Source organism: Cervus canadensis, chromosome 7 (assembly GCF_019320065.1).
Source record: "Cervus canadensis isolate Bull #8, Minnesota chromosome 7, ASM1932006v1, whole genome shotgun sequence".
NCBI lineage: Eukaryota > Metazoa > Chordata > Mammalia > Artiodactyla > Cervidae > Cervus > Cervus canadensis.
In genome coordinates, this window is record NC_057392.1 from 12357997 (window position 1) to 12374262 (window position 16266).

Here is a 16266-nt window from a genome sequence, read left to right on the forward strand (position 1 = left end):
CCTGACCCAGGGATTGAACCTAGGTCTCTCGCATTGCAGGCAGACGCTTTAACCTCTGAGCCACCAGGGAAGCCCCCAAGTTTTCAAAGAGGGGTTCAGAATTTTGTCCAGCAGGCAGGCAGATAGAAAACATTTGTAAATTTCACCTGAGTTGCTCTCTCCTCATATCAGAGCCTGTTGCCTTGGGAGGGGCACACCTACTTCACTAGGCCACAGGCCAGGTTATCTCCTCTGGGAGATTCTGACATGTCTTTCACATTCACTGCTTCCACCAGTGAAGCCCCAGGGGGCTCCTTCTCACAGCTTCCCTGCCACACCTGGATCACTGTCAACCATCTTTGAGATCTCTGTCCTTAGATGCCCTCTACATGTGCCCACTACCTAGAGGTTCAGGGACCTCTCAGGCTCCCACCTGGGGACTGGAGCTGCTGGCTCCTCCACTGACCACTCCCCTAGTGGTTTCCTGGGCCCCTAGAGGAATAATTCTCTCAATGCACCACCCATTTCCCAGCAGAATAGCTTCAATTGTTAAAGCCACAAAGCTTTTAGTCTAATCTCGTAAGCAGCTCCTCCCAAGAAGCAAAGGATGTCTCCAGGGGACTGTGCTAGAGTGTTTTCTCTTCAGGGCCTTAGGCTAAGTTTGGCCACTGCACCAAACCCTGTATGTACTAATGTGAGCATTTTTTTCCTCAGAGCTCTGTGGTCCTTCTTGACAACTTGACATCATTCTGACAATACATTCCTCCTGCACACATATAATCTTCCATCAAACTATGTGCAACTGAATTTTCAGTGTGGACAGGGCTCTGGTTATTTTCTGTTGGGTTGCTGAGCCCAGGGAAAGTCAGTCTAGGTGGGTGGGGTGACCATTACACTTCCCAAGGACCCCCAGGCTGGACCACACAAAGCTCTGCAAAAGGACCCTGCCTTCCAGGTTCTGCCTCCTGCCTCCTGTCCATAAAGCTCTTATAAATAGTTAGGTGTAGGGTTTTTTTGTGAATGCAAGTTTTCATTTATCTGGGATAAATGTCCAGGAATGTGATTTCTGAGTCTTGTGGTACAATGCATGCATGCATGCTAAGTTGATTCAGTCATGTCAGACTCTTTGAAACCCTATGGGTTGTAGCCAGCCAGGATCCTCTGTCCATGGGATTCTCCAGGCAAGAATACTGAGCAGGTTGCCTTGCCCTCCTCCAGAGGATCTTCCTGACCCAGGGTTCAAACTCATGTCTCTCACATCTCCTGCATTGGCAGGTGTGTTCTTTACCACTAGCACCACCTGGAAAATCCAAGTGTATAGTAGAAATAGTTTTAACCTCTTTTCCTATTCTTATCTCTTTATATATATGTTCTTATCCAATTGCATTGGCTAACACCTCAAAGGCAATGTTAAAGCATACTAAAGGTAATGAACAACTTTGCCTTAGTCAGAGTAGCTCTAGTGCTTCCCCATCAAGTAGGATTCTGGCTTTAGGATTTGTGGCTTATATATTTTGACATGTTAAGGAAGTATCCATCTGTATTAGTTTCCCAGGGCTGCTTTGACAAAATACCACAGACTGGCTAGCTTCAAGCAACAAAATTCATTTGGGGGTTAGAAGCCTGAAATCAAATTGCTGGCAGGGCCACCATCCCTCTGAAACTTGTAAGGGAGAACCTGTCCTTTCCTCCCAATAGCTTCTGGTGCTTTGCCCACAGTCTTTGACGTTCCTTGGCTGGCAACTATAGCACTTCAACTTTGCCTCTGTCATCACATGGTGACCCCTTCTGTGTCTATGTCTCTGTGTCTCTTCTGTTCTTATAGGGACACTGGTCATAGTACTCCAGTGTGGCCTTGTCTTGACATTACTAATTATCTGCACTGACTCTTTCACCCACCCACACACAACAAAACATTCAATTCCTGCCTTCCTTTATATGTTGTTCTTGAGAAAACTGCTGGAAGCTTAATTTTCTTATGCATCCAATTAAATTTATAGTTGGACCTGGAATCCCTGAGGAATTATTTTTTTTGTCTTTAAAGTCTAGTAGTTTATGTCTCAAATTTGAGATTTGAACATTCTGGGACAATTTTCAAAGTATATGTGCTGGGAGACAATTCTCTGAGTTACTCACATTTCTGTATATATTGCAAATATATTGTATAGCAAATACATTGCATAGCAAACAGCCTCAGAAGATAGAGATAGTTTTGTCCTCCAGGACAAAAAGAAAACATGCTTAGTGTTCAGCACAGTGAAGCAAAAGGAAGGGGTGATATCTACTCATTATGAAAGACTCAGGTTCCCTGAGCTAAGGGTTCCTCTCCTGTTATATTGTATGTGCAGATATTCTCTAGCCCTCTGTACATCACCCTTGAATATTAAGGCTGAGAGGATCAATGTTTAAAAGACAGTATATTGGGTACTAATATTTCTGTGAATAATAAGCTATCTTTACTCTCTGACTCAGGAGTCTCATGTTTTCTACTGGCAACCGTAAAACTGTGGCAAGCTAACTTATTAGCTTATAAGTAGGATAAAATATAAGACTCTTCATAATTCTTGACAACATGCTGGGGCGTTTTAAAAAGGTTATTTACTTTTTCTGGAAAGTCTTCTTGAATATAGTTTTAAATATTTGTTGTTCCTGTGTTTGGTCATTTCAACCCAGGACTCCTATTATATGTAGGCTGAATCTTCTTTGCCCACCTTCCATTTCAATCATTTTCAGAACCATTTTACTTCTTTGTTTTTATTATTTTTGTTGTTTTCTTTGTTTTCTGCCTTTCTTCAGTGTTCCTTTTCTAATTTTCACGTTGACATATTCCTCCTTATACAGCTTGTAATTTATTCTTTATTTCTGAAGTTGTGTTGCCTTTTTTTTTAGTTTCTTTCCTGAGTTCAGTCAACTCATTGCATTTCTTTTGCTTTGCTCATCTTTGTTTTTAGATTTTTAATTTCTGATTCTAATGTTTTAATTTACAAATGCTTTTTAATGTATGTTCAATTCATAATGCAATGTGTATTATCACTGTCTTCCATTTTGAACAAAGGGAGACTTTTGATCAGCTACTAGTCTTATGTGGACTTGGTTTATTTTCTATTTTTCCTATTCCTGAGCACTGTGTGGACAGAGTTCATAGTTTAAGAGTACCTTTTTCTGCAGTTTTTTTTCTTAAATGGATAATTGTGAGGGGGGGATGAAAATGATTGAGGTATCTTATTCCTTTTTAAATTTCTGCAGAATCAATATTTTTCCTCTCTTACTTAAACTTTTTCTTCACGGTCAATTCACAAAGGACATAACTCATCTCTTTATTTTATTATCTCCTAGAAGTTTTGCATCTCTGAGGCACCAGTTTCAGTCCTGTTCACTTTCAAGACATTTCTCTTTGGCTGTTGCTGTGAGCTGCTATGTCCTAGACCTATGTTCAATTTTTTGACATTTACTATCGTACTTTCTTTTTCTGGGAGTAATTCTGTGTGTGTGTGATCTATGCCCTCTTCCTCTAATTTCCCTTTTTGCAGATTTTCATAACCCTCTCCTCCTCTGCTCTCCGACCTCTAGCAGCAGAGATGCTCTATTGAAACACAGTGCCTCCTTCTTAAGTTGTAGTTAGTTCAAAGTTTGTGGTAGTCTCTATATCCTAGAGATGTAGAGATGTAAAGACCAAGGATGAACTTATTGCTTTTTTCTCTTAACTTAACTGATTTTTGGATATGATGTAGAAAACTAAATGGATGCAGAAAGCTGCCATTATTTTTCAGACCATTTCAAATATTTTAAATGCTTGTTTTTTTTTATTTGATCTATAGTTACTTGGAGTTTGTTTTTAAATTTCATAATGTATAGGTTCCTAAAATTTTTTATCTATTTACTTTTACCTTAGTTGCATGGGAATCAGATATGTGGTCTCTATGTTATTTTTGATTCTTTACAATGTACAGAAACCCAATTAACAGCCTACTTTTGGGTTAGTTTTATACATGATCCTTATGTGTCTGAGAAGATTGTACATGCTCTAATTTCTTACTACAGGGTTCTCCCTCTCTCTTTCTGTGTGTGTCTATATATGTGTGTGTGTGTATATATATATGTATATATATACATATACACATATATGTGTGTGCATATATATGCATATATATACACATACATACATATATAGGATCAAGTTTGTTAATCATATTGTTCAAATACCATAAAAGATTTGTTGTCTGCTTGATCTAATTACTGAGAAAGGCATATCAAAAATTTCCCAATGTGATGTATGTTTATCAATTTATCCTTGTTGGTCTGTCAAGTTTTGCTTTATATGGTTTGAAACTATGCTATTAAGTATATTTTTAAAATATACTTAATTGAAGATTTTATCATTATATCTTGATTGACATTCATCTTTTTAAAAAACATGATATTGATATAGCTATACAAGCTTTGTTTTGGCAAATATACAATTTCCATCCTTTTATTTTCAGCCTTTTCATGTCCCTTTGTTTTAGCGTGGCTCTTGCAAGCAGGATGTTTGGATTTTTCAACTTAATCTGATAATTCTATATGTTAACTAGAGAGTCTGGTACACTTATATCATGCTATAGACATACAAAATAATCTATGTCAATGTTATTTTTTACATTTACTCTGCTTTTATTATTTTTTTAAATTTAGATTTCTTTTAAGGAACAGATTTATCTTTCTGTAAAATCATATTTATCTGGAATTTAGTAATTCTTTCACTTACATTTTTGTATTCTTCTGTCAAATTTAAGTAGAATTAAATGTATAGTTACATACTTATGTATATGTATACATACACATGTATCTATTTATATATATTTTCCTACAATGTATATATATATATTGCTTTTATAATCCAAAAGTTATTTAGAGATAGTTTAATACATAAATGAATAGATAAATGAAATCATATCTGCCTTTCTCTATTTATTTTTAACATAGAAATAATGTTGTTATAACTGGGTAGACTTATCAACAGCCATAAAATGGAAGTCACCTGAAGGCAGAATCTCCTCAACCTCTCCTGCCCTGAGTATTCTCAGCTGAGATTAGTAAATACCTGCAGAAAAATAAAGGATGCTGTCAGAAGGTCGTGAGCTGAGTTGCTATAGTGGGGTTACCAGATTTAGCAAATAAAAACCTTATGCAGGATATATTTTTACTAACAATTTACACACTGTTTATCTAATATTCAGATATAACCAGATGTCTTATATTTTATCTGGCAACCCTAGCCTATGGATCGCCCTTGTCCATGCATTTCACTAGAGAGTAGAGCAAAGCAGATGTCTCTTCCCTATAAGCCCGTGACCTGTCTCTGCTGAATGGATCTGGGAAGAAGTAAAAATGTCCACTCTCTATTTGGACACCCACACTCGTTGTCTCTTATTTGCTAGCAATCTCTCAGAGACCCCCTTAGCACTTAATCCAGGGAATGAGGACACTATGCCTTTGGTTTTCAGCCTGCTAGAATTTCCATCTGACCCCTTGCCAACAACCCCAACACTGGCCCCACCACACACAAACACACATCCAGACTTTCTGCCAATGTCAGACCTCAGGAGCTAGAGCCAATCAGGGAAACCCCACACTGAAGGATTATGGCCAGGTTCTGCCTCCTCTCTGAGCTCAGGAAAAGACTGCTAACCAGTTGCCCACTCAGGACTTACCTTACTGAAAAACAACAAATTTATTGATCCCAACAGGTATGGGTTCCTCAAAATCACTGCAGTGTCCTCCTGGATCTTCTGATCACCCCCTCTCCAATCCTTATCCAGGAGTTTTCCTGCTCACAGTTATTCAGAAGTTTCTGTTGTTCCTTCTGCTATGCCTAAATAATTACAATAAGCTAATAATTAACTTTTGTACAAAACTCTAAGTTCCCTGTGTATTCTTTTATTTGTGATAATTAGTTCTCAGTCCAGCTCTGACTGAAAAAGCATGGGCTCTGACCCTGACAGGCTTGAGTCTGAGGCCGAGATCACTCCCTTGACTAGCTTGTGACTTTGACCAATTCACCGAGCCTCTCTGAGGCCTCTATTCCTCAGCTATAAAATGGGACTCGGACAAGCGACTTTGACCCAATCCTCATTCTATTAGACACCATTCAGACTCGCAAGGGAAAAAAAATTTGCAAACTCCATGTTTGAACTAGATCGTACTCTTCTAGAAGCACACAGGAAAAAATGCAAACTTCATTGGCAGCAGAACTAATTAGACAGATTTCAATATATCTTTCGTGGCAGTCAAATGCTGATTGGAAAGGAATTTCCAAACACAGAGTATTGCAGAAAGGAGTGAGTTTATTAAGAACAAAGAGCAGAGATAATGTGGAGCACAGTGGTCCAAATTCCTGAGAGACCAAGAAAAGTCGACAGGACCCTGTTAGAAGAGCGGGTCGGCTCACGGGAGAGCCGACTGATGGGAGAATAGTGAGGGGCGCTAAAAATACAGTGGGCCAAATTCCTGAAAAACTAGGGAGTTAGTAGCCAATTTTTATTCAAGACAAAGAGAATTCCTGCTAGAGGGTGGCATTAAGTAATTGGTTAGGGCGCTATAGGATGAGTACCAAGGTGAGCATTTTTGCCTAACTTGGCATCAGGAAGCTGGCCAGTAAGGATCGGGGGTCTTTTGGCAGCAGTTACAAAGGGACTCAGTCAGTTCCAGGGATGGCCTCAGTTCTGGGCTCCACTTCTATGGCCCCGATACAAAACCACACACCTGTGGCTTTGGGATAGGACTCCACAAAGTCCACGGTAGATTAAAAATGAAGAAGTTCTTTAATCCTCACAACAATAAGAAGTAGACTTATTTTAGTGACAAAAGCAAGATGGGAAATAATATGTATAATATGTGACATTTTGTATAAGAAAGAAGGAATATAAAAATATGTTTATTGTATTTGCTTATTTTATGTAAATAATACACAGAACTTAATGAAAATAGCTAAATCCAGTGTGAAGATTGGGGATAGCGATGCAAAGCACAGTGGTTTAGGGCAGGGATATTCTTTCACTATATATCATTTTATATTTTTTGGATTTTGGGACCATATGATTTATATTTTGGAATCCATTCAAAAATAAAGATAGGAAGTTGAATACTTTTAAAAATTAAAAGTAAAGTCAACCTCTAAAAGTTGTCAGCTAAATGAGACTATATATGTAGCATGTGTGTGTGTGTAGAGTTATAGAATTATGTATTTTGAAAGAGAAAATTTTGCAAGTTAACTTCTAAGGAAAAAATAATCATGCATTTTCCCAATGCTCAGAGGCAAATCTGTTAATATTTTTCATATTGTTTACCAATATTTATATTGTTAAATATTTTTACATGGGGAGTATGTTCAATTTTTTTCCTGCATTTACCTTAAAGCAAAGCCATCCTTTGTAACTTCTGTTTTTGATATCCGTAGTATACTTCATTATATAAATGACCTTTGTCACCTGTTTACTTGTCCGTGTTCCCATGGCCTTATCAACTCCCCAAGGACAGGGGCTGTGCCTTATTCATCTTTGTGTTCCCCGGGTGTGATTTGTGGAGGGATCTTGATAAGTATCTATTGAGTAAATCACACATTATTTGACCAAAATTATCTAACGAGTCAGTTATTGTTGGGTGTTTGGGTCATTTCCAATTGTTTTCACTCCTCTAAATAATGCTAGCACAGTCATCTGTAACTATGAATCACAAATCACTATGCACATCTTTACTTGTTTCCTTAGGCAAAATTCCTAGAAGTGGAATTACTGGCTCAATGGATAGGAAAAATTTAAGGTTGTTGAAATCACACTGCTAATTTGCCTTCCAAAATGTTGTCCCAATATGCACTCTCAGCAGCTGCCACAGGAGGCCTGGTCCTGACATTCACTGAAATCAGGAGCTCCTGTTCCTAAAATCTTTGCTTATTGCAGGGGAAGAGAATGGCATCCCATAAGAAATCCTATTGCACTGAAGTTTCTTTAACGTTTTTTAGTGAGTTTGAAACAGGTTTTCAAATTTTCTCAGACATAATTTTTTTAAATTTTGTTTGCTCAAGTACTTCATACATCTATCTACTTGGGCTTTCTTGTTTTTCATTTGTATGTTCTCATTTTAAATTGAGAATCTCTCTGCTTGTCTCTTTCCTCAGAGGTTACCTAATTGTCTCCAGGGAATTTTTTAAAGGTTTAGGGGAGATGCATATTATGGAAAATTTCCAATATACAAAACAGTAGAGAGAAGAGTACAACAAAGTCCCAAGTTCCTGTCACCCAACTTCAACAACCTTGAGCACTTTGACAATTTTATCTGTTTATATGTTTCTTCCCCAACATACACAGACATTTGAAAAACGTTTTTTTCTAGAGTATTTTAGGCAAATCCTAGACATCACAGCATTTTCCCCATAAATAGCCAAAGAATTTTTAAGCTGCCATATGAGTATTTCTATTTAAGAAGTGCACGGATTGACTCCACAATAAGGAATTTATTTATAACAGATTGGAATCCTGCCCTCTATCATTTCTCCACATTCAATGACTCTTTCTTTATGTAAAACGCGGCCTTCGTCTTTCTTCAGCCTACTTTCATGTACTCCATGGAAGGCCACTGAAATATTGCAGCCATGCATTTGGGCCAAATGAATGGCCAAGGCCTTGTCAGAGTCACCCAGGTCTGCAGGAGAGGAGAACCATCAATTTGCATTTGCTGAGCATATAAACAACTCATCTCCAATGTTTGCTAACTGATTGCCCACCTTCATCAAACTCATAATTCAACAGTGTTAACACTGTTAAGTCTTAATTCATCTTCATTAAATAGCAGCTTGCGTTGAGAAGGGAAATGGGTTGATTTCCGTCCCCTCCCCATGAAATGGCAGCTTCTTTGTCAGTCTGGAAACAACGAATCCCTCTGCAGACTGGGCTTCATGTTTTAAGCAGAGCTCAAGACGGTGGCAGTATTTTTATTTCCTCTCTTGGGACCATTTTACCCAATTTCAAATATCTATAGAAATCAGAGTCCAAGAAACTTTCTCAAATGGGAGGACTCTAGGTGTGCAGGGTGGAAGGAGAGGGACAGAGAGCATGAGAGCGCATCTGCAAGACAGCAAAAGTCGTTTTTAAAAAATAAGTGCTTGCAAAGACAGAACTGCAGCCAGGCTGGAAGAAGAGAAGGCCACGCACCCCCGTGCTCCGGCCTGCCGTTCCCTGTGCTAATCCCGGTGACAGCAACAGGAGCTACTGGAATCTGAGCCGCCGGCCTGACTTCAGCACCTGGCACTGGAGGCCCGGGCTGGGGATCTGGGGAAGTTACGCTGTGGGAGCGAAGAAATCCCAGCTTGCTGAGGCCCACACCCACCATGCTGGGGATCCTGAGTCCGCTCCGGAGATGTCGACATGCCTTTCATGAACCGGGACTTGCCTGCGTTCTGAGCCAGCCCCTTTGCCTCTCCTGGCCTGGTGGGCTGCAAGGAGAGGAGCCCGTCCCTAAGATCAGGGAACATTCTTGCTGTGCGTGTGCATGCTTGTGTTTGCATGCGTGCATATGTGTGAGAGTGTGTGTGTGCACGCATGTGAGTGTGCCTGTGTCTTGCTCTTGCTTCAGGAGCTGGAAGTTACAAAGCATCACCTTCAAAACGAAGCCTGCTGTCAAGTGGTAAACAAGGCGGATTCTGGGGATTAGAATGTCAAGCCAGGTCTTTGCTAACATGCACGGTGGCCGGGTGGTGCCCAGAAAGGTTTTTAAAAGCTGGAGGCGGCACGAGGTGTGTGAAACCAGAGCTTTCCCTTTCCGTGGAAAAAGCAAGGGGGAACAGGAGGAGACAGGCTCTCTCACACTGAAACGTGTTTAAAGAAGAATCATTTGAATTAAAATAGATGCGCTCCCGAAATAATCTTGTTTTGAAAGCTCAGAAATCTTAGGAAGAGAAAAAGGCTAACAGTACACTTACCCTTTGAATCCGTTACGGCCCTTGCTATTTATAATTTATTTTTCCTCCACGTGGCTTAAAATAATCAACAGACATTATCACATTAACTCTTGCAATCCCCCTCGCCCTTCCACAAAGTCCCGTCCTTCAGGCCACAAAGGACACAGTCGCAGCCCTGTGGATGTGGCCTCCCCTGCCCTGGCTCCTCTGAGCCCCCTGGCCGGCCCGGGCCCGGGAGAACATTCTGGCCACCACAGCTCACGGTCTTTCCTCATCTGCCCCAACACCAGATGGCGGGGAGCCTGCAGGAGGGGCCGTCAGCGCAGGAGAGCCGTCAGGACCCCAGAGATGCCCTGGGCCATGTCCTGCGGCAGTGTCCTAGCTGGTGTCACTGCAAGGCCCACGGCAAGTTACTGTTAACAATAAAGCTCTGGTGTTTACAAGTTGTTTACTTTTTTAAAAAAGCAAACTAGAGAAGGGTAAAGTTATCTCAAGAGAGGGTGGAAAATGGCAGCTCACACAGTAGGTATGTGTTCACTTTAAAGAATTCATATAAAAATTCATATTATCAGTTTCGTTTGGAAAACCCAGGGCTGGGGTCAGTCCGTGATGGGAGCTAAGTGCCCCTGTCCCATCAGTCGGAAGCAGGGCTCTCTCTTCGAGTGACACTGAGTCCCTGAGTGGGCACACCACTTCCCCAGGAGAGATACTGCTGGCCCCCTGCAGGCTTCTGGGGTGTGACCTCTGGAAGGCAGGAGTGGAAACAGCTTTCCTGGGGGCCAAAACCTGTAAAATTTCTGGCTTCCCAGATGGCGCTAGTGGTAAAGAACCCATCTGCCAATGCAGGAGACATAAGAAACACGAGTTCGATGGCTTGGTCAGGAGAAAGAAATAGCAACCCATCCCAGTATTGTTGCCTGGAGAATCCCACGGACAGAGGAGCCTGGTGAGCTATGGTCCATAGGGTCGCACAGAGTTGGACACAAGTGAAACGACTTAGCACGCGCACACACACACATTTTAAGAAATAAATACAAAGTTGGAGATACAAAGTTAAATGTAAAACAAATATTTATTTAGAATGAGAAAAGAAATGATAGAAAATTACAAATTTGATGACAAATATCAATGATGACAATTACAAGCTACACAATGATAACAATACCCTTACCACAAAATCCTGAAAAATAATATAATTTAAAAAAATAATACTTCAAGCATAACAAACCTCTTTAATACTCTTTTTTAATATTGTTTTTTGACTGCATACTCTTTGATTAAGTCTTCTTATGAAAATGATTGTGTAATATTTTCTCTAGAAAGAGTAGATAAAAATTCACTCTTTCTCTTAGATAAGCTGTTTGAAATTTGGTTTAAGTTATTGATAGCATAAAAGAGTTTCTTCAAGCTTCACCTCTCATTACTGGTAGTGTCACATGAATTTTTAGGACTGCTGTCAAATTTAAGAAAACTTTTATCAAATTTTTTTCATATCTGAGCTGCTGCAATTGTACTTGATGTTTGAAATACGGTTACAGGCCTGTGCCTGTAACATAGCAATTCTAATCAGTTCTATTTCACATGATTCCTACTGAAAAAGGCAAAAGGACATACAGTACAATTATAATTGTCTGTTCTGCGTTACTGAGTATATTCTTGCATAAGTGAACTTCAATTTTGACTAGGCGTTGATGAGAATTGAATCCATTGCTTACAATTTTATTTGCTGAATAATCAGAAGATTATCTTATGTGTATGGTTCAAGCCTTATGTCTCCTACGTTACTCACATATTTCAGGAGCTGGATGCCTTGGGTGCTGAGAGAATTTGCAGAATGGGCAGTAGGCACATTCTTGGAAGTCATTCCTATACTAGCATGGCCAGCAATGATTTATCATTGACAGTGATGCAAACCACAGAAATACATCCCACTAAACCCAAACTCAATCCATCCAACTCAAACCGCTGTAACAAGCACAGAAAAGCCCTTAGCCGCTCCAATGCCACCAAGGACAGAGAGCAGACAAGAGGATGGAGAGTGACAATGGATGCCCTGTTGCCATTCCAACCCCTCAGCTTTGCAAACTTTGCAAAAATGTGGATCCATCTGCTTATATTGTGAAGGCCCCTCCCCCGAATCTTGAAGGGAACGAGAAAGTGAGAGGCCCAAAGTCAAAGCTTCACTCACTTATGGGTGAATTGGCCTCTGATGAATAATAACAATCTCACTCCCCACTTTCCTGAATGGAAAAGAAAGATGTTAAGTAACTTGCAGAGATGCTGGACTTTCACATCACCCACAGCCCCTGAGACCTGAGCCAGAACCCAGGGTGAGTGCCCTTTACTGCTTCATCATGAGTTGTTGTGGTGCTTGTCAATTGTTGAAGAGACTTACTTCTCCACAACTATCTTTTGGAGTTTTGTCAAAATCTGTATCTTGTGGAGGAAATGTATCTTTGCATTTCAACTCAAACTCATCTATTCAGATGGCCTTGCCCACCAGATGCCCCATCACAGAAACATGGCAGAGAGCTGCTCTGCTGGTGGGAGGCCCTTATTTGCAGGTAGGGAGATGTGAGAACTGCCTGAGCATATTGGGCCCAAGATTAGATGCCTCCTGAATCACCCTTAGCCCAGAGTTCTTTCCACTGAGACTCAGTAGAGTCTCAGCTTTAAGGTAGCTCTGTAGTTTCTTCTCACACCTGGTGAAACACCACATGTGCAGATGGATCTTACTTAATGTTGTGGTCAGGTATTGTGCCAACGTTGTGTAACCACCCACCTCACAACCCTATGGCTTGAAACAATCATCATTTATTCTTGGGGATCTAAAGTTTGGCTGGAGAGGCTCTTTTTCCTGCCATAGGATTGTGAGCCTAATGTTGTTTGCTCCACACATTTCTCATCTTCCTTGGACCAGAGGACTAGCCTAGACATGCTCTTCTCTGAGTGATGGCAGAGGTTCAAGGTGATGAGCAGGAACATGTGAGGCCTCTTAAGACACGCTTGGAACTGGCACACCACAGCTTTCATCCACATGCCTTTGGTCAAAACAAATCCTGTGGTCAAAATCCAAGTACAGGAGGTAAAATGTATTTCACTCCTAAGGCTACGGCAAGGGTGTAAATGCAAGGAAGGGTGAAAACTTGGGTCAATAATTCAATCTTCCACACCTGGGAAGGAACACAGATGACAGATGGGCAAGTCCAGTGGCCCACTGTAGAGATGAGAGAATTGGGGAGTGCCACAGACAACACAGCTTTAGCAGGGCATTTGGCAGGGGCCAACGTAGACAGCTGGGTAGATTTATTGCTAAACCTCTGTGCCCAAAGAGCATTGACTAATGGATTGATGTCCATCTGGAAGAGGTTTGCAGTAGCATACCATTAACTTCTGCCCTGCTCCACTGTTTTCATCCACATTTTGGATGCAGGTATTGGAATCATGTCTTACCAGATCTGCAGGTAATAATAGCCTGACTATCAGTGAGGAGCATGACTAATATGTTTTGACGGAAATTTCAAAATTCAAATTGATATTAACAGGCTGAATTTATGGGTCCAAAGCAAGAATGAATAAATAAAAAGGGAATTAACATTTATTGAACACCTACTATATGCCAGGCGCTTGTTTTATTTAATCCTTGCAACAACACTTTGAAGCAAATATGCTTTTCTTTTTCAAATTAAAAAACTATATCCTAGAAAAAGAAGGATAAACTACATCCAAAGAAAGCAAAAGGAAGGAAATAAAAAGAAGTATGAAAATAAATAAAACAGATACTAGAAAAACAACAGGGAAAATCAATAAAACTAAAGTTGGCTCTTTAAATAAAGATCAACAAAAGGGATGAAACTTTAGCTAAGCTGATCAAGGAAAAAGGGAGGAAACTCAAGTCATTAAAATCACAAATGAGAGGATAATATTACTGACCTTACATAAATAAGAAGTATTATAAGGGAACACTATAAACAACTTTACATCACTAAATTTGATAACTTAGATAAAGTGGACAGTTTTTAGGAAGATACAAGATACTGTCTGAGGAAGAAACAGAAAATCTTAATAGGCCTATGACAAGAAATCAAACAAGTAATTTAAAAATTTCTCGTAAAGATAAGCAGTCCCGGTGCAGAGGGATTCACTGGTGAATTCTACTGAACGTTAAAGAAGAATTAATACCAATCCTTCACAAATTCTTAGGAAAATTAGAAGAGGAGGAAATATTTCTCAACGCATTTTATTAAGTCAATATCAAAACCAGATAAGTACATCATACTTGCACACACCAAAAGAATCCTAAAGAGATGCATGACTAAAGATATAAAAATCCTCAACAAAATATTAGCAAACCAAAACCAGCAACATATAAAAAAATTATATGCCATGAAAAAATGCATTATCCCAAGAATACAAAGTTGGTTTAACCTTCAAAAATCAATTAATATAATACACCATATTGGACTTCCCTGGTAGCTCAGTGGTAAAGAATCCGCTTGCAATGCAGGAGATCTAAGAGATGTGGATTCAATCCTTAGGTTGGGGAGATTCCCTGGAGAAGAGCCTGGCAACCCACTCCAGAATTCTTGCCTGGAGAATCCCATGGATAGAGGAGCCTGGCAGGCTACAGTCCATAGGGTCTCAAAGAGCCAGACATGACTGAAGTGACTTAGCACAAGCACGAGCAATACACCATGTTAATGGAATAAAGACAGAAATCATGAGATAATTTCAACAAATGCAGAAAATGTACTTGACAAAACTCAATACACTTTCATGATACAAGCACTCAACAGACTAGGAAGAAAAAGGAACTTCCTCTATCTGCTACAGGGCATCTATGAAAAACCCACAACTAGCTTCATACTAATGGGTGAAAGATTAAACACTGTCTCCTAAGGTTAGGAACAAGATAAAGTTGTCCATTCTCACAAATTTTTTAAAGCATATACAGGAGTTTCAAGACAATTAGGTATGAGAAAGAAATAAAAGGCATCAAGATTGGAAAGGAAGAAGTGAAAGTCCATTTTCAGATGCCATGGTCTTGTTTATAGAAATGCTAAACAATCCACTAAAACACTATTAGAACTAAAAGTGAATTCAATAATGTGGTAATATACAATATCAGTATTAAAAAATCAACTATATTTTTATACACTAACAATTCAAAAGTAAACAGTTTTAAACTGGAATTAATAAAGCAATTCCATTTACCAATTCCATAGCATCCAAAAGAATAAATACTTAGGTTTAAATTTAACAAAATTAAAAAAAAAAAAAGAAATGTAAGACGACTTGTTGAAAGAAAATAAAGAAGAGCTAAATAAATGAGAAGACATACCACGTTCATTTTTTGGAAGACTTAATGTTATTAAGATGGCGACCAGAAGTAGGAGTTGGGGACAAACTCGGCGGGGACGTGAAGCCCTCACGTGACCAGGAGCTGCAGAGTAACACAGCCTTCTGTGTAGTAGTCACTCCTGTCTGGGTACCAGCTCTCCTCTGCTCCCTCACACCAGGCTTGCTTCAGACCTGAGGCAAGCAGGTCAGGTCCGTGGGATGAAGCATGGCGGTGGGGTACTTGTGGCAAGAATCAAAAGGAGAAGGAGACAGCAAGGGTAGGCCCAGAAAAATGACCAGGGAAAATATCTCATCGTGGTGAATAATATCCACTAGGAAAAGAAAGAAATGGAGTAGCCCATGCAGAATGGACAGGAAGACTGCCCTTTGCAGGGGGGCCGGGGGGGTGAATGCCACCAGTCAGCAGGAAATCATAGAGGGTGACAGGCTCACAGACTTGCCCCTAATTTCCCATGGGCCATATCCAGTAGGCAGGACAATGATGGGATCAGTGGAGATGGAGATGATATGGAAATTTTCATAGAGGAGTTGGGAGAAATTAGGAGAAAACAGGGAGCTGCAATTGAGGAAGTGTCTTCCTATTCTTATGGGGGAGGTCTCTAATCACCAGGACCATCATGACTAACTTTGCCTTTAAGCCTTGACTCCTGCCATTTTCCATGAGATTACTACTGTGATTCCCACTGTTGTCCTCTTTATCCTTGCATTTTCTTGTTAATGCCTTTACTGGTCCATTTGCTGTGAACCTTATGTAATTTCCATGTGTCAGGTGAGTTCTGTGTTACCAGCTACTAACTGGAGATTGCCTTGGCACTCAATCTAAGTTTCCATCAACAGTAGAGTTTCACCCATTTGCATAGAAAAATGCAAAGTTAATAAAGCAGCTAAAAAGTGGGGGAAAAAAAAATATATATATAGTTAAGATGGCAATACCTCCTCAATTTAATCTACAGATTCAATGCAATGCCTATTAAAATGTCAGCTGCCAATTTCTT

The 16266-nt window shown here is 40.0% G+C and overlaps 1 pseudogene; it reads left to right on the plus strand.

Annotated features, from left to right (window-relative positions):
- The first annotated feature begins 15275 nt into the window (after nucleotides 1-15275).
- Nucleotides 15276-15896, plus strand: LOC122445094 (annotated as a pseudogene).
- Nucleotides 15897-16266: the final 370 nt, after the last annotated feature.